This window comes from Notolepis coatsorum (assembly GCF_963971535.1).
Source record: "Notolepis coatsorum genome assembly, contig: SCAFFOLD_409, whole genome shotgun sequence".
Lineage (NCBI taxonomy): Eukaryota > Metazoa > Chordata > Actinopteri > Aulopiformes > Paralepididae > Notolepis > Notolepis coatsorum.
Window position 1 is genome coordinate 162,242 of NW_028171382.1, and position 22,436 is coordinate 184,677.

Here is a 22,436-nt window from a genome sequence, read left to right on the forward strand (position 1 = left end):
TGAATACAGTAGAGAATGTATCTGGAAGCAGGGAGAGTGATCTGAATACAATAGAGAAGGTATCTAGAAGCAGAGAGTGTGATTTTAATACAGTAGAGAAGGTATCTAGAAGCAGAGAGAGTGATCTGAATACAGTAGAGAAGGTATCTGGAAGCAGATAGAGTGATCTGAATACATTAGAATGTATCTGGAAGCAGAGAGAGTGATCTGAATACAGTAGAGAATGTATCTGGAAGCAGATAGTGTGGTCTGAATACAGTAGGGAATGTATCTGGAAGCAGAGAGAGTGATCTGAATACAGTAGATAATGTATCTGGAAGCAGAGAGAGTGATCTGAATACAGTAGAGAATGTATCTGGAAGCAGAGAGAGTGATCTGAATACAGTAGAGAAGGTATCTGGAAGCAGAGAGAGAGTGATCTGAATACAGTAGAATGTATCTGGAAGCAGAGAGAGTGATCTGAATACAGTAGAGAATGTATCTGGAAGCAGAGAGTGTGGTCTGAATACAGTAGAGAATGTATCTGGAAGCAGAGAGAGTGGTCTGAATACAGTAGAGAATGTATCTAGAAGCAGAGAGAGTGATCTGAATACAGTAGAATGTATCTGGAAGCTGAGAGAGTGATCTGAATACAGTAGATAATGTATCTAGAAGCAGAGAGAGTGATCTGAATACAGTAGAGAAGGTATCTGGAAGCAGAGAGAGTGATCTGAATACAGTAGAGAAGGTATCTGGAAGCAGAGAGAGTGATCTGAATACAGTAGAGAAGGTATCTAGAAGCAGAGAGAGTGATCTGAATATAGTAGAGAATGTATCTGGAAGCTGAGAGAGTGATCTGAATACAGTAGAATGTATCTGGAAGCAGAGAGAGTGATCTGAATACAGTAGCGAAGGTATCTAGAAGCAGAGAGAGTGATCTGAATACAGTTGAGAATGTATCTGGAAGCTGAGAGAGTGATCTGAATACAGTAGAGAAGGTATCTGGAAGCAGAGAGTGTGATCTGAATACAGTAGAGAAGGTATCTAGAAGCAGAGAGTGTGATTTTAATACAGTAGAGAAGGTATCTAGAAGCAGAGAGAGTGATCTGAATACAGTAGAGAATGTATCGGGAAGCAGAGAAAGTGATCTGAATACAGTAGAGAAGGTATATGGAAGCAGAGAGAGTGATCTGAATACAGTAGAGAATGTATCTGGAAGCAGAGAGAGTGATCTGAATACAGTAGAATGTATCTAGAAGCAGAGAGAGTGATCTGAATACAGTAGAGAATGTATCTGGAAGCAGGGAGAGTGATCTGAATACAGTAGAGAAGGTATCTAGAAGCAGAGAGTGTGATTTTAATACAGTAGAGAAGGTATCTAGAAGCAGAGAGAGTGATCTGAATACAGTAGAGAAGGTATCTGGAAGCAGAGAGAGTGATCTGAATACATTAGAATGTATCTGGAAGCAGAGAGAGTGATCTGAATACAGTAGAGAATGTATCTGGAAGCAGAGAGTGTGGTCTGAATACAGTAGGGAATGTATCTGGAAGCAGAGAGAGTGATCTGAATACAGTAGATAATGTATCTGGAAGCAGAGAGAGTGGTCTGAATACAGTAGAGAATGTATCTGGAAGCAGAGAGAGTGATCTGAATACAGTAGAGAAGGTATCTGGAAGCAGAGAGAGTGATCTGAATACAGTAGAATGTATCTGGAAGCAGAGAGAGTGATCTGAATACAGTAGAGAATGTATCTGAAAGCAGAGAGTGTGGTCTGAATACAGTAGAGAATGTATCTGGAAGCAGAGAGAGTGGTCTGAATACAGTAGAGCATGTATCTAGAAGCAGAGAGAGTGATCTGAATACAGTAGAATGTATCTGGAAGCTGAGAGAGTGATCTGAATACAGTAGATAATGTATCTAGAAGCAGAGAGAGTGATCTGAATACAGTAGAGAAGGTATCTGGAAGCAGAGAGAGTGATCTGAATACAGTAGAGAAGGTATCTGGAAGCAGAGAGAGTGATCTGAATACAGTAGAGAAGGTATCTAGAAGCAGAGAGAGTGATCTGAATATAGTAGAGAATGTATCTGGAAGCTGAGAGAGTGATCTGAATACAGTAGAATGTATCTGGAAGCAGAGAGAGTGATCTGAATACAGTAGCGAAGGTATCTAGAAGCAGAGAGAGTGATCTGAATACAGTTGAGAATGTATCTGGAAGCTGAGAGAGTGATCTGAATACAGTAGAGAAGGTATCTGGAAGCAGAGAGTGTGATCTGAATACAGTAGAGAATGTATCTGGAAGCAGATAGAGTGATCTGAATACAGTAGAGAAAGGTATCTGGAAGCAGAGAGAGTTATCTGAATACAGTAGAGAAGGTATCTAGAAGCAGAGAGAGTGATCTGAATACAGTAGAGAAGGTATCTGGAAGCAGAGAGAGAGATCTGAATACAGTAGAGAATGTATCTAGAAGCAGAGAGTGTGATCTGAATACAGTAGAGAATGTATCTAGAAGCAGACAGAGTGATCTGAATACAGTAGAGAAGGTATCTAGAAGCTGAGAGAGTGATCTGAATACAGTAGAGAAGGTATCTAGAAGCAGAGAGAGTGATCTGAATACAGTAGAATGTATCTGGAAGCAGGGATAGTGATCTGAATACAGTAGAATGTATCTAGAATCAGAGAGAGTGATCTGAATACAGTAGAGAAGGTATCTGGAAGCAGAGAGAGTGATCTGAAAACAGTAGAGAAAGGTATCTGGAAGCAGAGAGAGTGATCTGAATACAGTAGAGAATGTATCTGGAAGCAGAGAGAGTGATCTGAATACAGTAGATAATGTATCTGGAAGCAGGGAGAGTGATCTGAATACAGTAGAGAAGGTATCTGGAAGCAGAGAGAGTGATCTGAATACAGTAGAATGTATCTGGAAGCAGATAGAGAGTGATCTGAATACAGTAGAGAATGTATCTGGAAGCAGCGAGTGTGGTCTGAATACAGTAGAGAATGTATCTGGAAGCAGAGAGAGTGATCTGAATACAGTAGAGAATGTATCTGGAAGCAGAGAGAGTGATCTGAATACAGTAGAGAATGTATCTGGAAGCAGAGAGAGTGATCTGAATACAATAGAGAAGGTATCTGGAAGCAGAGAGAGTGATCTGAATACAGTAGAGAAGGTATCTAGAAGCAGAGAGAGTGATCTGAATATAGTAGAGAATGTATCTGGAAGCTGAGAGAGTGATCTGAATACAGTAGAATGTATCTGGAAGCAGAGAGAGTGATCTGAATACAGTAGCGAAGGTATCTAGAAGCAGAGAGAGTGATCTGAATACAGTTGAGAATGTATCTGGAAGCTGAGAGAGTGATCTGAATACAGTAGAGAAGGTATCTGGAAGCAGAGAGTGTGATCTGAATACAGTAGAGAATGTATCTGGAAGCAGATAGAGTGATCTGAATACAGTAGAGAAAGGTATCTGGAAGCAGAGAGAGTTATCTGAATACAGTAGAGAAGGTATCTAGAAGCAGAGAGAGTGATCTGAATACAGTAGAGAAGGTATCTGGAAGCAGAGAGAGATATCTGAATACAGTAGAGAATGTATCTAGAAGCAGAGAGTGTGATCTGAATACAGTAGAGAATGTATCTAGAAGCAGACAGAGTGATCTGAATACAGTAGAGAAGGTATCTAGAAGCTGAGAGAGTGATCTGAATACAGTAGAGAAGGTATCTAAAAGCAGAGAGAGTGATCTGAATACAGTAGAATGTATCTGGAAGCAGGGATAGTGATCTGAATACAGTAGAATGTATCTAGAATCAGAGAGAGTGATCTGAATACAGTAGAGAAGGTATCTGGAAGCAGAGAGAGTGATCTGAAAACAGTAGAGAAAGGTATCTGGAAGCAGAGAGAGTGATCTGAATACAGTAGAGAATGTATCTGGAAGCAGAGAGAGTGATCTGAATACAGTAGATAATGTATCTGGAAGCAGGGAGAGTGATCTGAATACAGTAGAGAAGGTATCTGGAAGCAGAGAGAGTGATCTGAATACAGTAGAATGTATCTGGAAGCAGATAGAGAGTGATCTGAATACAGTAGAGAATGTATCTGGAAGCAGCGAGTGTGGTCTGAATACAGTAGAGAATGTATCTGGAAGCAGAGAGAGTGATCTGAATACAGTAGAGAATGTATCTGGAAGCAGAGAGAGTGATCTGAATACAGTAGAGAATGTATCTGGAAGCAGAGAGAGTGATCTGAATACAATAGAGAAGGTATCTGGAAGCAGAGAGAGTGATCTGAATACAGTAGAATGTATCTGGAAGCAGAGAGAGTGATCTGAATACAGTAGAGAATGTATCTGGAAGCAGAGAGTGTGGTCTGAATACAGTAGAGAATGTATCTGGAAGCAGAGAGAGTGATCTGAATACAGTAGAGAATGTATCTAGAAGCAGAGAGAGTGATCTGAATACAGTAGAGAATGTATCTGGAAGCTGAGAGAGTGATCTGAATACAGTAGAGAATGTATCTAGAAGCAGAGAGAGTGATCTGAATACAGTAGAGACGGTATCTGGAAGCAGAGAGAGTGATCTGAATACAGTAGAGAAGGTATCTAGAAGCAGAGAGTGTGATTTTAATACAGTAGAGAAAGTATCTAGAAGCAGAGAGAGTGATCTGAATACAGTAGATAATGTATCGGGAAGCAGAGAAAGTGATCTGAATACAGTAGAGAATGTATCTAGAAGCAGAGAGAGTGATCTGAATACAGTAGAGAAGGTATCTAGAAGAAGAGAGAGTGATCTGAATACAGTAGAGAAGGTATCTGGAAGCAGAGAGAGTGATCTGAATACATTAGAATGTATCTGGAAGCAGAGAGAGTGATCTGAATACAGTAGAGAATGTATCTGGAAGCAGAGAGTGTGGTCTGAATACAGTAGGGAATGTATCTGGAAGCAGAGAGAGTGATCTGAATACAGTAGATAATGTATCTGGAAGCAGAGAGAGTGATCTGAATACAGTAGAGAATGTATCTGGAAGCAGAGAGAGTGATCTGAATACAGTAGAGAAGGTATCTGGAAGCAGAGAGAGTGATCTGAATACAGTAGAATGTATCTGGAAGCAGAGAGAGTGATCTGAATACAGTAGAGAATGTATCTGGAAGCAGAGAGTGTGGTCTGAATACAGTAGAGAATGTATCTGGAAGCAGAGAGAGTGGTCTGAATACAGTAGAGAATGTATCTAGAAGCAGAGAGAGTGATCTGAATACAGTAGAATGTATCTGGAAGCTGAGAGAGTGATCTGAATACAGTAGATAATGTATCTAGAAGCAGAGAGAGTGATCTGAATACAGTAGAGAAGGTATCTGGAAGCATAGAGAGTGATCTGAATACAGTAGAGAAGGTATCTGGAAGCAGAGAGAGTGATCTGAATACAGTAGATAAGGTATCTAGAAGCAGAGAGAGTGATCTGAATATAGTAGAGAATGTATCTGGAAGCTGAGAGAGTGATCTGAATACAGTAGAATGTATCTGGAAGCAGAGAGAGTGATCTGAATACAGTAGCGAAGTTATCTAGAAGCAGAGAGAGTGATCTGAATACAGTTGAGAATGTATCTGGAAGCTGATAGAGTGATCTGAATACAGTAGAGAAGGTATCTGGAAGCAGAGAGTGTGATCTGAATACAGTAGAGAATGTATCTGGAAGCAGAGAGAGTGATCTGAATACAGTAGAGAAAGGTATCTGGAAGCAGAGAGAGTTATCTGAATACAGTAGAGAAGGTATCTAGAAGCAGAGAGAGTGATCTGAATACAGTAGAGAAGGTATCTGGAAGCAGAGAGAGTGATCTGAATACAGTAGAGAATGTATCTAGAAGCAGAGAGTGTGATCTGAATACAGTAGAGAATGTATCTAGAAGCAGACAGAGTGATCTGAATACAGTAGAGAAGGTATCTAGAAGCTGAGAGAGTGATCTGAATACAGTAGAGAAGGTATCTAGAAGCAGAGAGAGTGATCTGAATACAGTAGAATGTATCTGGAAGCAGGGATAGTGATCTGAATACAGTAGAATGTATCTAGAATCAGAGAGAGTGATCTGAATACAGTAGAGAAGGTATCTGGAAGCAGAGAGAGTGATCTGAAAACAGTAGAGAAGGTATCTGGAAGCAGAGAGAGTGATCTGAATACAGTAGAGAATGTATCTGGAAGCAGAGAGAGTGATCTGAATACAGTAGAGAATGTATCTGGAAGCAGGGAGAGTGATCTGAATACAGTAGAGAAGGTATCTGGAAGCAGAGAGAGTGATCTGAATACAGTAGAATGTATCTGGAAGCAGATAGAGAGTGATCTCTATCTGTCACATCTAGAGACCTCAAAACGTACTCTAGCGAGGCCTTTAACCTTGAACTGAAGAGCCTGGACTGGTCAGATGAACTCAATGGTACACTGGTTGAAGAAACATGTCTTGGCTTCAAAACCAAATTTTCAACGATACTAAACAACATGGCCCCCCTAAGAACCACTAGGGTAAAAAATCGCGCGGAGCCGTGGATGCACGCTGAAATACTGACCGCTATGAAAACCAGAGACAAAAAATGCTCTGAGTTTCGTAAAAGTCAGTCAAAGCTTAACATAAGCACGAGCAGTGAACTCCAAGCCCACGTGACTGAACTCAAACTAGAAAGAAACAGACTAAGAAATGATGTAAACTCCATGATCAAAACAGCAAAGAAAAAATTCATCAATGACAAAACCGAGGAAAACAAAAACAAACCGCGTGAACTTTGGAAATTACTCAATAACCAACTAGGCTGCAGTAAAAAACTTAAAACCAGATTCTCAAACATAAACATAAAGACGGACAACACGCTCATCACAGAAAAGCTGGATGTAGCCAATTACTTAAATAGTTTCTTCACAAACATAGCCACAACACTGGTAAACAAACTACCCTCCCACTCAGGGCATTATGGGGTAGAACACATAGTAGCATACTACAAGAACCTAGGGGTCCACAAAGACGACTTCAAACTGGAAATGGTAACAACAGATGAGGTACTCAAAAAACTGAGCGCCCTCCAACCCAACAAGGCCACTGGCCATGACAACATCCCCTCCAAATTCCTCAGAGACTCAGCAGCCGCCATCACCCCAGTCATCACACACATAATAAACCTCTCCATAAAACAGGGACACGTCCCCAAGGACTTCAAAATTGCGAGAGTGACCCCTCTGCACAAAAAAGGCAGTAAATTAGACCCAGGCAACTACCGCCCTGTTTCTATCCTTACCTCCATCTCGAAAGTCATGGAAAAAATTGTATACGAACAGGTCGAAAAATACCTTGCGGAAAAAAATCTAATCTACGAATTCCAATCTGGCTTCAGAACATCCCACTCCACTGACACATGCCTTCTCTATTTAAACGACCACATCAAACAAGAGGTGGACGCGGGCAAATACTGCGGCATGGTCATGCTGGACCTACAAAAGGCCTTCGACACTGTCAATCACACCATTCTGATTGACAAGCTAAAAGCAATTGGTTTTGATAGTCTATCAGTGAGCTGGATGCAATCCTACCTGGAGGGGAGAGAGCAGATGGTGGAGGTAAACGGTACCCTATCCCCCCCCCTCACAGTAAACTGTGGTGTTCCACAAGGAAGCATACTAGGTCCGCTACTGTTCCTAATGTATGCAAATGACATGTCGTCAGCTTGTGACTGCAACTTGTTCCTGTTTGCGGACGACTCAGCCCTGCTGGTCTCTGACAAGAACAAGTTACAGGTTGAAAAAACCCTCAGCTCAGAACTAGGCAAAATCTGCATATGGCTCGCTGATAACAAACTATCATTACACATGGGCAAAACAGAGTCCATTCTCTTCGGTTCAAATAACAAACTCAGCAAGACCGACGGCTTCTCAGTTACAGTGGGTGACAATATTGTCACAAGGAAAGAAGATATTACCTACCTGGGTTCCATCCTAGAGGCAAATCTTTCCTGTGACAAAATGGCATCCAATGTAATAAAAAAAGTCAACCAACGAACTCGATTCTTGTACCGGATCTCCTCACTGGTAAACAAGAATACCCTGAAGACTCTAGCAGGAGCACTCATTCAAGGGTACTACGACTATGCTTGCACCTCATGGTACCAAAGCACCTCAAAGGCGCTAAAAACAAAATTACAAACATCTCAAAACAAACTGGTCAGACTACTGCTTGACCTTACTCCTAGAACCCACCTCACCCCTGCCCACTTTGACAACCTAGGATGGCTTAGAGTAGACGACAGAGTACAGCAACTTGCAATGGGCCTGGTCTACAAGATACACAACACGACCAAGGTACCCATGTACATGACAAAATACTTCCCAAAGGTCAGTGAATACCACGATCACAACACCAGAGGGAGCTCCACAAATCATGTTAAACCCAGATTCGGCTCAAACAAGGGACTAAACACGTTTCGCAATTATGCCACATCAATGTGGAACGCCCTACCCAAAGCTGTAAAGGAATGTGAATCACTACCCACTTTCAAAAACACTCTCAAAAAACACCTAAGGGAGACTGCAACCCGAAACTGGCCCCTGTAAATGTCCGAACACAACCCCCTCCAATGTACAGTAAATTACCAAGTATGGTCTTGTCAATAATCCAATGTACAGTGTTGTTTGTACAGTTGTACAGTGTCCCCCACCCACCCCTCCTACCCAACCCCCCCCCCCCCCTACCCAACCCCCCCCCCCCCACTCCTAACCAACCCCCCCCCCACTCCTAACCAACCCCCCCCCCCCCCCCACCCACCCAACCACCTCCAATGTACAGTCCCCCCCCACCCCCACCTACCCAATCCAATGTACAGTTTCCACGCCTAATGTACATACTCTTTTCTTTCTGGACTCTTTTTGTATCACAAACAGTACTGTAATTGCAAATCTGGTATGTCATAAATGTATAGATGGAGCAGTACTGTCTATCTGTATGTCATGTATGTCATATATGTTACGATGAATTGAAAATGGGGGACCCTGATGTAAACAAGACGAAAGTCTTTCTCTGGTCTGCATCCCCTTAACAATTGTATGTATTGAGCTGTACTGTACTGTACCCATTCTGCAATCTGTTAATAAAGTTTTCATTCATTCATTCATTCATCTGAATACAGTAGAGAATGTATCTGGAAGCAGAGAGTGTGGTCTGAATACAGTAGAGAATGTATCTGGAAGCAGAGAGAGTGATCTGAATACAGTAGAGAATGTATCTGGAAGCAGAGAGAGTGATCTGAATACAGTAGAGAATGTATCTGGAAGCAGAGAGAGTGATCTGAATACAATAGAGAAGGTATCTGGAAGCAGAGAGAGTGATCTGAATACAGTAGAATGTATCTGGAAGCAGAGAGAGTGATCTGAATACAGTAGAGAATGTATCTGGAAGCAGAGAGTGTGGTCTGAATACAGTAGAGAATGTATCTGGAAGCAGAGAGAGTGATCTGAATACAGTAGAGAATGTATCTAGAAGCAGAGAGAGTGATCTGAATACAGTAGAGAATGTATCTGGAAGCTGAGAGAGTGATCTGAATACAGTAGAGAATGTATCTAGAAGCAGAGAGAGTGATCTGAATACAGTAGAGACGGTATCTGGAAGCAGATAGAGTGATCTGAATACAGTAGAGAAGGTATCTAGAAGCAGAGAGTGTGATTTTAATACAGTAGAGAAGGTATCTAGAAGCAGAGAGAGTGATCTGAATACAGTAGAGAATGTATCGGGAAGCAGAGAAAGTGATCTGAATACAGTAGAGAAGGTATCTGGAAGCAGAGAGAGTGATCTGAATACAGTAGAGAATGTATCTGGAAGCAGAGAGAGTGATCTGAATACAGTAGAATGTATCTAGAAGCAGAGAGAGTGATCTGAATACAGTAGAGAATGTATCTGGAAGCAGGGAGAGTGATCTGAATACAGTAGAGAAGGTATCTGGAAGCAGAGAGTGATCTGAATACAGTAGAGAAGGTATCTGGAAGCAGAGAGTGTGATCTGAATACAGTAGAGAATGTATCTGGAAGCAGAGAGAGTGATCTGAATACAGTAGAGAATGTATCTAGAAGCAGAGAGAGTGATCTGAATACAGTAGAATGTATCTGGAAGCTGAGAGAGTGATCTGAATACAGTAGATAATGTATCTAGAAGCAGAGAGAGTGATCTGAATACAGTAGAGAAGGTATCTGGAAGCAGAGAGAGTGATCTGAATACAGTAGAGAAGGTATCTGGAAGCAGAGAGAGTGATCTGAATACAGTAGTTAAGTTATCTAGAAGCAGAGAGAGTGATCTCAATACAGTAGAGAATGTATCTGGAAGCTGAGAGAGTGATCTGAATACAGTAGAATGTATCTGGAAGCAGAGAGAGTGATCTGAATACAGTAGCGAAGGTATCTAGAAGCAGAGAGTGATCTGAATACAGTAGATAATGTATCTGGAAGCTGAGAGAGTGATCTGAATACAGTAGAGAAGGTATCTGGAAGCAGAGAGTGTGATCTGAATACAGTAGAGAATGTATCTGGAAGCAGAGAGAGTGATCTGAATACAGTAGAGAAGGTATCTGGAAGCAGCGAGAGTGATCTGAATACAGTAGAGAAGGTATCTAGAAGCAGATAGAGAGTGATCTGAATACAGTAGAGAATGCATCTGGAAGCAGAGAGAGAGTGATCTGAATACAGTAGAGAATGTATCTGGAAGCTGAGAGTGTGATCTGAATACAGTAGAGAATGTATCTGGAAGCAGAGAGAGTGATCTGAATACAGTTGAGAATGTATCTGGAAGCTGAGAGAGTGATCTGAATACAGTAGAGAAGGTATCTGGAAGCAGAGAGTGTGATCTGAATACAGTAGAGAATGTATCTGGAAGCAGAGATAGTGATCTGAATACAGTAGAGAAAGGTATCTGGAAGCAGAGAGAGTTATCTGAATACAGTAGAGAAGGTATCTAGAAGCAGAGAGAGTGATCTGAATACAGTAGAGAAGGTATCTGGAAGCAGAGAGAGTGATCTGAATACAGTAGATAATGTATCTAGAAGCAGAGTGTGATCTGAATACAGTAGAGAATGTATCTAGAAGCAGACAGAGTGATCTGAATACAGTAAAGAAGGTATCTAGAAGCTGAGAGAGTGATCTGAATACAGTAGAGAAGGTATCTAGAAGCAGAGAGAGTGATCTGAATACAGTAGAATGTATCTGGAAGCAGGGAGAGTGATCTGAATACAGTAGAATGTATCTAGAATCAGAGAGAGTGATCTGAATACAGTAGAGAAGGTATATGGAAGCAGAGAGAGTGATCTGAAAACAGTAGAGAAGGTATCTGGAAGCAGAGAGAGTGATCTGAATACAGTAGAGAATGTATCTGGAAGCAGAGAGAGTGATCTGAATACAGTAGAGAATGTATCTGGAAGCAGAGTGTGGTCTGAATACAGTAGAGAATGTATCTGGAAGCAGGGAGAGTGATCTGAATACAGTAGAATGTATCTGGAAGCAGAGAGAGTGATCTGAATACAGTAGCGAAGGTATCTAGAAGCAGAGAGTGATCTGAATACAGTAGATAATGTATCTGGAAGCTGAGAGAGTGATCTGAATACAGTAGAGAAGGTATCTGGAAGCAGAGAGTGTGATCTGAATACAGTAGAGAATGTATCTGGAAGCAGAGAGAGTGATCTGAATACAGTAGAGAAGGTATCTGGAAGCAGCGAGAGTGATCTGAATACAGTAGAGAAGGTATCTAGAAGCAGATAGAGAGTGATCTGAATACAGTAGAGAATGCATCTGGAAGCAGAGAGAGAGTGATCTGAATACAGTAGAGAATGTATCTGGAAGCTGAGAGTGTGATCTGAATACAGTAGAGAATGTATCTGGAAGCAGAGAGAGTGATCTGAATACAGTTGAGAATGTATCTGGAAGCTGAGAGAGTGATCTGAATACAGTAGAGAAGGTATCTGGAAGCAGAGAGTGTGATCTGAATACAGTAGAGAATGTATCTGGAAGCAGAGATAGTGATCTGAATACAGTAGAGAAAGGTATCTGGAAGCAGAGAGAGTTATCTGAATACAGTAGAGAAGGTATCTAGAAGCAGAGAGAGTGATCTGAATACAGTAGAGAAGGTATCTGGAAGCTGAGAGTGATCTGAATACAGTAGAATGTATCTGGAAGCTGAGAGAGTGATCTGAATACAGTAGAATGTATCTGGAAGCAGAGAGAGTGATCTGAATACAGTAGATAATGTATCTGGAAGCAGAGAGAGTGATCTGAATACAGTAGAATGTATCTGGAAGCAGAGAGAGTGATCTGAATACAGTAGAGAATGTATCTAGAAGCAGAGAGAGTGATCTGAATACAGTATAATGTATCTGGAAGCTGAGATAGTGATCTGAATACAGTAGAGAATGTATCTGGAAGCAGAGAGAGTGATCTGAATACAGTAGAGAAGGTATCTGGAAGCAGAGAGTGATCTGAATACAGTAGAATGTATCTAGAAGCAGAGAGAGTGATCTGAATACAGTAGAGAAGGTATCTAGAAGCAGAGAGAGTGATCTGAATACAGTAGAGAATGTATCTGGAAGCAGAGAGAGTGATCTGAATACAGTAGAGAATGTATCTGGAAGCAGAGAGAGTGATCTGAATACAGTAGAGAATGTATCTGGAAGCAGATAGAGTGATCTGAATACAGTAGAGAATGTATCTGGAAGCAGATAGAGTGATCTGAATACAGTAGATAATGTATCTAGAAGCAGAGAGAGTGATCTGAATACAGTAGAGAAGGTATCTGGAAGCAGAAAGAGTGATCTGAATACAGTAGAGAAGGTATCTAGAAGCAGAGAGTGATCTGAATACAGTAGAGAATGTATCTGGAAGCAGAGAAAGTGATCTGAATACAGTAGAAAAGGTATCTAGAAGCCGAGAAAGTGATCTGAATACAGTAGAATGTATCTGGAAGCTGATAGAGTGATCTGAATACAGTAGAGAATGTATCTGGAAGCAGAGAGAGTGATCTGAATACAGTAGAATGTATCTAGACGCAGATAGAGTGATCTGAATACAGTAGAGAAGGTATCTAGAAGCAGAGAGAGTGATCTGAATACAGTAGAGAAAGTATCTAGAAGCAGAGAGAGTGATCTGAATACAGTAGAGAATGTATCTGGAAGCAGATAGAGTGATCTGAATACAGTAGAGAATGTATCTGGAAGCAGAGAGAGTGATCTGAATACAGTAGAGAATGTATCTGGAAGCAGAGAGAGTGATCTGAATACAGTAGAATGTATCTGGAAGCAGAGAGAGTGATCTGAATACAGTAGAGAAGGTATCTGGAAGCAGAGAGAGTGATCTGAATACAGTAGAATGTATCTAGAAGCAGAGAGAGTGATCTGAATACAGTAGAGAAGGTATCTAGAAGCAGAGAGAGTGATCTGAATACAGTAGAGAAGGTATCTAGACGCAGAGAGAGTGATCTGAATACAGTAGAGAATGTATCTGGAAGCAGAGAGAGTGATCTGAATACAGTAGAGAATGTATCTGGAAGCAGAGAGAGTGATCTGAATACAGTATAGAATGTATCTGGAAGCAGAGAGAGTGATCTGAATACAGTAGAGAATGTATCTGGAAGCAGAGAGTGTGGTCTGAATACAGTAGAGAAGGTATCTGGAAGCAGAGAGAGTGATCTGAATACCGTAGAATGTATCTAGAAGCAGAGCGAGTCATCTGAATACAGTAGAGAATGTATCTGGAAGCAGAGAGAGTGATCTGAATACAGTAGAGAATGTATCTGGAAGCAGAGAGAGTGATCTGAATACAGTAGAATGTATCTAGAAGCAGAGAAAGTGATCTGAATACGGTAGAGAATGTATCTGGAAGCTGAGAGAGTGATCTGAATACAGTAGAGAATGTATCTGGAAGCAGATAGTGTGATCTGAATACAGTAGAGAAGGTATCTAGAAGCAGAGAGAGTGATCTGAATACAGTAGAATATATCTGGAAGCAGAGAGAGTGATCTGAATACAGTTGAATGTATCTAGAAGCAGAGAGAGTGATCTGAATACAGTAGAATGTATCTGGAAGCAGAGAGAGTGATCTGAATACAGTAGAGAAGGTATCTGGAAGCAGAGAGAGTGATCTGAATACAGTAGAGAAGGTATCTGGAAGCAGAGAGAGTGATCTGAATACAGTAGAATGTATCTGGAAGCAGAGAGAGTGATCTGAATACAGTAGAATGTATCTAGAAGCAGAGAGAGTGATCTGAATACAGTAGAATGTGTCTGGGAAGCAAGTGGTCTCCCTGGAGGCACGACGCAGCAGACAAATCAAGCGCTCCCAACATAATTGCCCATCTAGACTAATCGTGAATCAATGGCCAGTTTATCCCAGAAGAGTTGAGCTAACATTACGTAAGGAGAGAGAGAGAGAGAGAGATAGAGAGAGAGAGAGAAATAGAGTGAGAGACACACAGAGACACAGAGGGAGAGATATAGAGATACAAAGAGAAAGACAGAGAGAAAGAGATAGAAAGAGAGAGTGAGATACAGACAGAGAGAAAGAGAGAGAAAGGGAGAGATACACAGAGAGAGAGAGAGAGAGAGAGAGAGAGAGAGAGAGAGAGAGAGAGAGAGGGAGAGGGAGAGAGAGAACTGAATGAGTTAAAAATGTAATTTTAACTCATTCAGCGCCAGCGATTATCCCCATCCCTGTAGTCAATGGGCCACGCTTTAAAAGATAGGCATTTTCACTGTGCGTCACAATGTTTGCAGAGCTATATCTATATTATATCTATGGAGACAACACTATGGCTCATTTGACAGTCACTATCTCTCGTCCCAACATGTAAAAATTGTTAATATTTTCATGTATACGTTTGAGTGTTATCCCGTGGTGAATATTGTATAGTTTCTAGGGCTGACCTAAAATTATATATAAAAAAAAAATACAGCTAATTATCTTGTAGGACTTGTACAGCACTTTGTTCAACTTTGTCAGTGCTGTAAAGTTTAAACCTTTTAAAATCTTAGACAAACACTTTGCTTTCATGAAATATTGTAAGCCAGCATTTGAGGCTTTATAAAAGCAGCACAATGAACACAAATCTGTCAGTGCCGAGTCCAACCTCATCTTAAATAACAAACAGCATTGCTTGTTGTAGTTAACAAAGAGAGGCAGAGTTGATTTTGCAAAAAAAGATATATATATATTTTTTTTAATATATTCGAATTTTATTTCCCCATTCAAATCAAATCAAATCAAATCAAATTAATTTGTAAGGCCCAACACATGTTAATGTCCCCATGGGCCGGACACATCTTCTTTAAACAAGTCAAGAAGAAACATCACAATAAGTCAAGAAACAAAACAAGAACACCATAAGGTCCAACAAATTTAAAATAAATGCAAAATAAATGAATGCAATGTGAACACTCCCAGACATACCCGACGTGAAGGTAAGGAAAAACTCACTAAAACCTAGCAATAGGAAGAAATGCACCACAGGCAATGTGGAGGAGAGAAACCTTAGAATGGCCAATTCAAGGGGGGATCTCCCTTCTTAGATGTCGGTGATAGTAGTGTTGCAGTAAAAACAGGCGCACAGTTGGTAGGCATGCACTCATGTGTGTAGTGAAACACAGATGAGTGCATGCAATAGCAACTGAACATTTAGAAAAATTTAAGATAGAGCTGATAGCGATAGCAACTGAACATTTTGAAAGATTAAAGATAGAGCTGATAGCGGATCTATTTGAGGCACAGGGGCGGCGCAAAGAGGGTCGCGTCCTCCCCGTCTTAATCACGGGATGTTCAACACTCCGGTCATAACTCCGAGACAGCCGGAGACAGGGAAACAGGGGGCGGCGCAGAGAGGGTCGCAACCTCCCCGTCATCATCGCGGGAATCCCATGCCTATCTAACGAAGCTTTGAAGCCCTAATAGTTTCAGAGTGATCCGGGCTAATTCCTGGAAGCTATGGAGTTATGGAGCGCTGTGTGCATTTTGCTAAACTCGCTCGCGTTGCTCGCCTGGACACGATACGATTTCCAAATCAAAGGTATATAATAGGTATTATGTTTCATCATGAAGGCATCAAAGGGGGGGGGGTCGTTTTGTGATGCTCTGATCGTCAGCAACGGCATATACGTTCTGGAGTACGTGGCATGATCGTTGCGATCGATGTGAAATCATTGTAGGATCAAAGTAGGATTGATGTCATATCCTACTTTTACTAGGAGGTATCCCAAAAAGAATATTCCAATTGTCTGATCGCGATTTCCAGTATTGATGTCCATCGGGTCCCTGACATGAAATAGGACAAACTATGCATCAAGTGTGCTGGACGCGTTCCAAGTGGCTCGAATGAAGCCTTTCACTTGCCCGGGTACCATTTCTCCACCCGGACCATATAAAATGTAACACACAGTGTGAAATAAGGTTTCAAAGGGTAGGCGTTACTGCCACCTGGCAGGATTCGGCCGGCATTGCACTCTCGAATAAAAGAAAAAAATTATGAAAACGATCGAAAACCAGACTATACTCGGGTTTTGGCGCTCATCGCACGGCGAGATAACCCGACTATAGTCGTGATTGGCGCTGAAAGTGTTAAGTGTTGTCTCCACTTTGTTAGACTTGTGTTCCCCTGTCTGTGTTTTGTAAATATGTTTTAGTCTGGTTGTTTAATTGTTATTGTTTTCCCAGTGTGCTCTGTGTTCTGTTGTTTCTGTCTACCACACCTGTGTCCTGTTTGTAATTACCCTCTGTGTCTATCAGTGTCTGTATATTAGGTGTTGTGGGCCAGCAGTCCCTTGCGGGTTCATTGTTAAATGTTATATGTTTGTCAGTCGTGTATTGTTCCTGTCTTGTAAAGTAAACTGTTATCATCACCACATCGACTTCTGTCTCATCTATCATCGTTATTTACTCTGCCACCTGGGTTCACCATGCCGAAGAAGCATAATCGTAACAGAAACGGGTCCTGTGTGCCTAGGCCATGCAAAATAAATAATTTGGTTCCGGTTGCCGACCGACCCTGCCGATTTATGTGCGACCCAAATATATTTTGAGTTAAAAAAAATTATAATAATAATAATTTACAATAAAGTTTCATTAAAGGTGTCATGCAGTGCTATTCCTAGCACTATTTGGGCAACTTTACACACTTCCTGTGAGTCTATGTAACACATGTGTAATTTTTATTCCAAAAATAATCATTGTTTTATATTTCTAATCTTGTACTCAAAACCAGCATTTTTCAGCCTCATGAAATCAGGCTATTATTTGGCTTGGCTCCACCCACACTTTGAGTGACAGCCACCCACCAAATAGCTCCGCCCATCTCCCCGTCATTCCATCCAGGTAGAGGTCTGAGGTCTTAGGTTTCAGGTTTTTATTTCGACACGCAAAAACATATACCGATTTTACTAACTAATACAACATGGCTGTACATTATGTTTGGGATCCAGAGAGCGACCCACAGTTTGATCCCGAAGAAGAAGAAGAAGGCGATTTGCTACAGCGAGGCTTACATTACATCGTTTCCGATTGGTAAGTTGATTAATTGCACTATTAGTTACTTACTGTTATATAATAGTTGTGTACTTCTGTCGCGCGCGGCCCGTCGAAAACACACACTCACTAACGTTAGATTGTACTGACACTAACCCCCAAACAACAGCGATCGAGGCTTACGTTACATCGTTTCCGATTGGTAAGTTGATTAATTGCACTATTAGTTACTTACTGTTATATAATAGTTGTGTACTTCTGTCGCGCGCGGCCCGTCGAAAACACACACTCACTAACGTTAGATTGTACTGACACTAACCCCCAAACAACAGCGATCGAGGCTTACGTTACATCGTTTCCGATTGGTAAGTTGATTAATTGCACTATTAGTTACTTACTGTTATATAATAGTTGTGTACTTCTGTCGCGCGCGGCCCGTCGAAAACACACACTCTGTCCCGATGAGAGTCTCTGCTCGGAGACTGTTGCTTCTGTGAACAGTGTGACTGAAAGATAAAGATGATTGACTGTTGCTTCTGTGAACAGTGTGACTGAAAGATAAAGATGACTGACTGTTGCTTCTGTGAACAGTGTGACTGAAAGATAAAGATGATTGACTGTTGCTTCTGTGAACAGTGTGACTGAAAGATAAAGATGACTGACTGTTGCTTCTGTGAACAGTGTGACTGAAAGATAAAGATGATTGACTGTTGCTTCTGTGAACAGTGTGACTGAAAGATAAAGATGATTGACTGTTGCTTCTGTGAACAGTGTGACTGAAAGATAAAGATGACTGACTGTTGCTTCTGTGAACAGTGTGACTGAAAGATAAAGATGATTGACTGTTGCTTCTGTGAACAGTGTGACTGATTGTACTGACTGACACTAACTGTACTTGACGATTGAAATTGGGGGACCCTGATGTAAACAAGACGAAAGTCTTTCTCTGGCCTCCATTGATTGATAATTTCATTCACCCTCAAATCTACTAGGTGCACGTGCGGAAATTGTGAACGGATGCCAACAGAGACTGAGAATGTATGCTGCATGGAAGTTCCACAGGTAAAGTAGTAACACAAACTTGCATCTTGGTAGCACTGAAAACCATGCATATGGCTAACGATTTAATTTTCTATATATATAGGTCAGACGTCGAATTAACCAGGAACCAACTGGACTACTGTGCATGGTTGATCATCCGGGATTGGATCCAGTGTGCTTCAACCCCTATACCATCCAAATGGCAACTAATATCTACAAGGCAGATTTTGGCCGGATACCAGAAAGCGGAATCAATAAGTAAATAATATTTATTACAGATTTATATATTTTTTTACAGGTGTTTCTCCATCTTGCATCTCTCAGACTATACTAATCTTTCTTGCAAACACAATCTAATCCTTATTGCACATCACATATAATCAATGCTTGCTACTGTCCAATGACATGACATGACAAATGGTTATTTCCCAGCTTTTTTTTTTATTTTATTTGTGCATAAATATAATACTTGATTTTCTTCAGCCGTTTCAGATATATCGCGTACAGATGCTTTGTCGCGTGGTGCTTCGGCTACTTAGGCCGCAGAGTGAGGGTAGTAATCCCATCCTGTGTCGTGGTTCGAATCCGCACAGAATTTCCGGATGTTGATGGTGTCTATACTGGCTTCAGACCGGTACAGGATTGAATCGTGACACATAGCCGGCTACCGCTTCTTCCATGGAAGGCCTGTCGAACTGTGCGCACAAAGGTTCTGGGATGGCAATCGCCTCTACCACCTGGATATATTGTTGGGGGTCACGAACGACGGAGTCAAACAGGAGCGCCATCAGCTGGTTGACATAGTCTGTAAATGAGAAATTGTTATTTGTTTTGTCATGTTAAAAAGGTTATTATTTATTCAATTTATTGTATTCCACTGTAAGTGGAAATATTTTTCTATTTATATAGGTCATGTGTGTGCAATAATAAATGTTGATATTTTTACTTACTGAATGTCGCTGGGATTTTCCTTGGTTTTATTGTGTGTCCACCTTTTTTGGCCTTTGGAAAACTCATCTTGTACGCCGGCTCTCCAGAAGCGTTTATGGCTTGCTGGCGATTTGAGTTTTCATTGAAATGCATGGCAGCTAGGTATAGTCTGAAAGGAAAATTTCAATAAGCACAAGCAATATATTTGTAGTTGATCTGAGGTTATCTAATGCAACATAATGAGTTATTTGACAAATCAGGAGTCCATAATTAGTCATTTGTACACAATATAAAATACCTGCAAAGCATTCCTATGTACGAAAAAACCACGTTTTTTGGGGCAAAACGTAAAATCACACTGTGATAGGACTCCAATGAAGACGTTTGATGGTGTGGACTCAATTTGGCGACATCTTTGATGATCCTTGTGTTTAGCAAAACCTTCTCGAGCTGGTGGGCCGGTTTTGAGTCTAAAGTAAAAAAGAAATTGCATTCAGATATTTCATTAGAGTATATTACAGTAGATTAGAATTATTCAAGCAAGTATACATTTGAAAATCACACCAATCTAGAATGAGGACATAAATAAATATTTTGAGTATATATTCATGATGAAAGACAGACAGACATACCAGGTTTAACCCACTTGCTACTATCTCTTGATACACGGTCAGCATGAAGACAACGCGGATAGAGTGGTTCTTCGTCGTGTTCATGTACATTCATCATGTGATTGAGACATGACTTCCACCTAGCAACCCTCTCATCGGCAGACTTCGACGTGGCAGCTGTCCAGTAGAGGTGGTTTGAAATGTGCAGGCGCCACTTTTTTATGACCTTGCAGTCTTTCGCCTGTGCAATTTTGTCAAGCTTCTTAGACAGACCTTGAATTACATAACATAACATAACATTACATAACAGTCGTATGACATACATGACATACAGATAGACAGTACTGCTACATCTACATTTTTTGACATACCAGATTTGCAATTACAGTACTGGTTGGGTGGGTGGGGGGGGGGGGGGGGGGGGGGGGGTTGGTAGGAGGGGTGGAATTGAATGTGGGATGCCTTTCGACATACCTTTGGCCACGTGCCACACATCGTAGAAGTGTTTGATGTCGTGATCTCTCAGGTACTTTTGGATCTGCGGGTGACGGTCTGTGACAATACAGTCCAAGGTCACGGATTTGGCGTCCAGAAGAGCGAGGCTTCTCCTCAAGCCCTCCAGTTCCATATGGTAGCTGCCTCCCACCTCATTGCTCTGGAACAAGGAAGGGAATAGCCTTTTCAAAATTCCACAATTAACATTTCCTAACCCCCGCTCACACACACAGCCAGCCAGACCACTTCACACCCCGCTCACACACACAGCCAGCCAGACCACTTCACACCTACAGCGATTCAAGATTCAAGACCGAGAGCTTTGTGTTCGTTTGAGCACAATGAAGGGTGCAGTGTCTCTTCAGACTTGTTAATTACCTGAATTAGTTGGACGTCTATGACATGATTGGTGGCGAGTTCCATCACAGAGTAACTTCCGTACTTAGCACTGTGGCCTGTTGAAAATAATAATAACAATTTCAATCAATGTAGTGCAATATTAAAAATGTATTCATAAAGTAGGAATTTGTCATTGGGGAGCTTTTTCTAACCTGGACTATCGGCTCGCATGTCACCGCCGATTATCACGCTTTCTTTCTCGCTTAATCTGGCGAGGGTAACGTCTTGGTCCTTGGTCCACAAACTTAGAACAGCAGGTTCCAAGAACTTCTTGGCGTGTTCCCGAAACGCTCTGTACTTTATTGTGGAGACGTGTAACGCATTTAGGACCTAAAAGAATAAATGAATAACGCTTTGTTAATATGCACGTGTGAATCACAAACAAAAACATAATGTATATCTGACTTGTCAATCAAATCAATCAAATCAAATACCTTCTCCATTTGGGTGAAAGATGAGCCAGTGAAAAATACTGCTGCAGAAAGCTGAATATTTCCAGCTGGTGTGATGCCGATGAGAGGCTGACTCGCCCATTTACGGCTGTATTTACAACCGGGGCAAACTTGGGAGACAGCCAAGAAGGTCCCTCGCGTAGTTTTGGTGATATGACATTGAGCATTGCACACCGGACACTGTTGAAATAATTCCAGTAGACTGTCTTCGTAAACGATGTATTTCTGGACCTCATAGATTGGTTTTGACGGTTCCCTGCTCGAGAAAAACACAAATAAATAACACGGCACAACTATATAGCTTTTGTATTTTTACGGGCCATGGAGATGTTTGTAACAACTAACTTACGCTAGAATCGAGGGCTCGCTAATCAAAGAGTCAATGTTGAAAGTGGAATCCTGCGGCGGCTCTGGAACATCGATCGAGCTGTCGGTCACTCCATCGTCATCGTCATCAGACTCCAGTCGTGGTCTTTTACTGGGTCTAAACCCCTTCACAGGTGTTGACGTGGATGGTCCCTGTTGATTAGACCAGTATCCAGTATTTTGTGTCCCCACCGAGAGCGACACGACTTTCGCCTGAACACCTATTTACAAAACATAGTTTAGTCAAACAAGGGATTTATTGATAACTTTGCTCACTCACTCACTCACTCACTCACTCACTCACACACTCACACATTGTGACCTGCTCTGGCGTAACAGCAACATGGTCACCACACTAGAGCTAGCATTGTGACCTGTGTAACACCAACATGGTCACCACACTAGAGCTAGCATTGTGACCTGTGTAACACCAACATGGTCACCACACTAGAGCTAGCATTGTGACCTGGTGTAACACCAACATGGTCACCACACTAGAGCTAGCATTGTGACCTGGTGTAACAGCAACATGGTCACCACAATAGAGCTAGCATTGTGACCTGTGTAACACCAACATGGTCACCACACTAGAGCTAGCATTGTGACCTGGTGTAACACCAACATGGTCACCACACTAGAGCTAGCATTGTGACCTGGTGTAA

At 41.5% G+C, this 22,436-nt stretch overlaps 2 long non-coding RNA genes across 2 annotated transcripts; one reads left to right on the forward strand and one right to left on the reverse strand.

Moving 5' to 3' along the window:
• The first annotated feature begins 18,638 nt into the window (after positions 1-18,638).
• On the forward strand, positions 18,639-19,475 carry LOC311248276. Its single transcript, XR_014620935.1, has 2 exons — positions 18,639-18,779; positions 19,005-19,475. It is a non-coding gene; the product is annotated as an uncharacterized lncRNA (long non-coding RNA).
• On the reverse strand, positions 19,188-19,869 carry LOC311248275. The gene is made up of 3 exons (XR_014620934.1): positions 19,750-19,869; positions 19,472-19,620; positions 19,188-19,326 (listed from the first exon to the last, which is right to left on the reverse strand). It is a non-coding gene; the product is annotated as an uncharacterized lncRNA (long non-coding RNA).
• Positions 19,870-22,436: the final 2,567 nt, after the last annotated feature.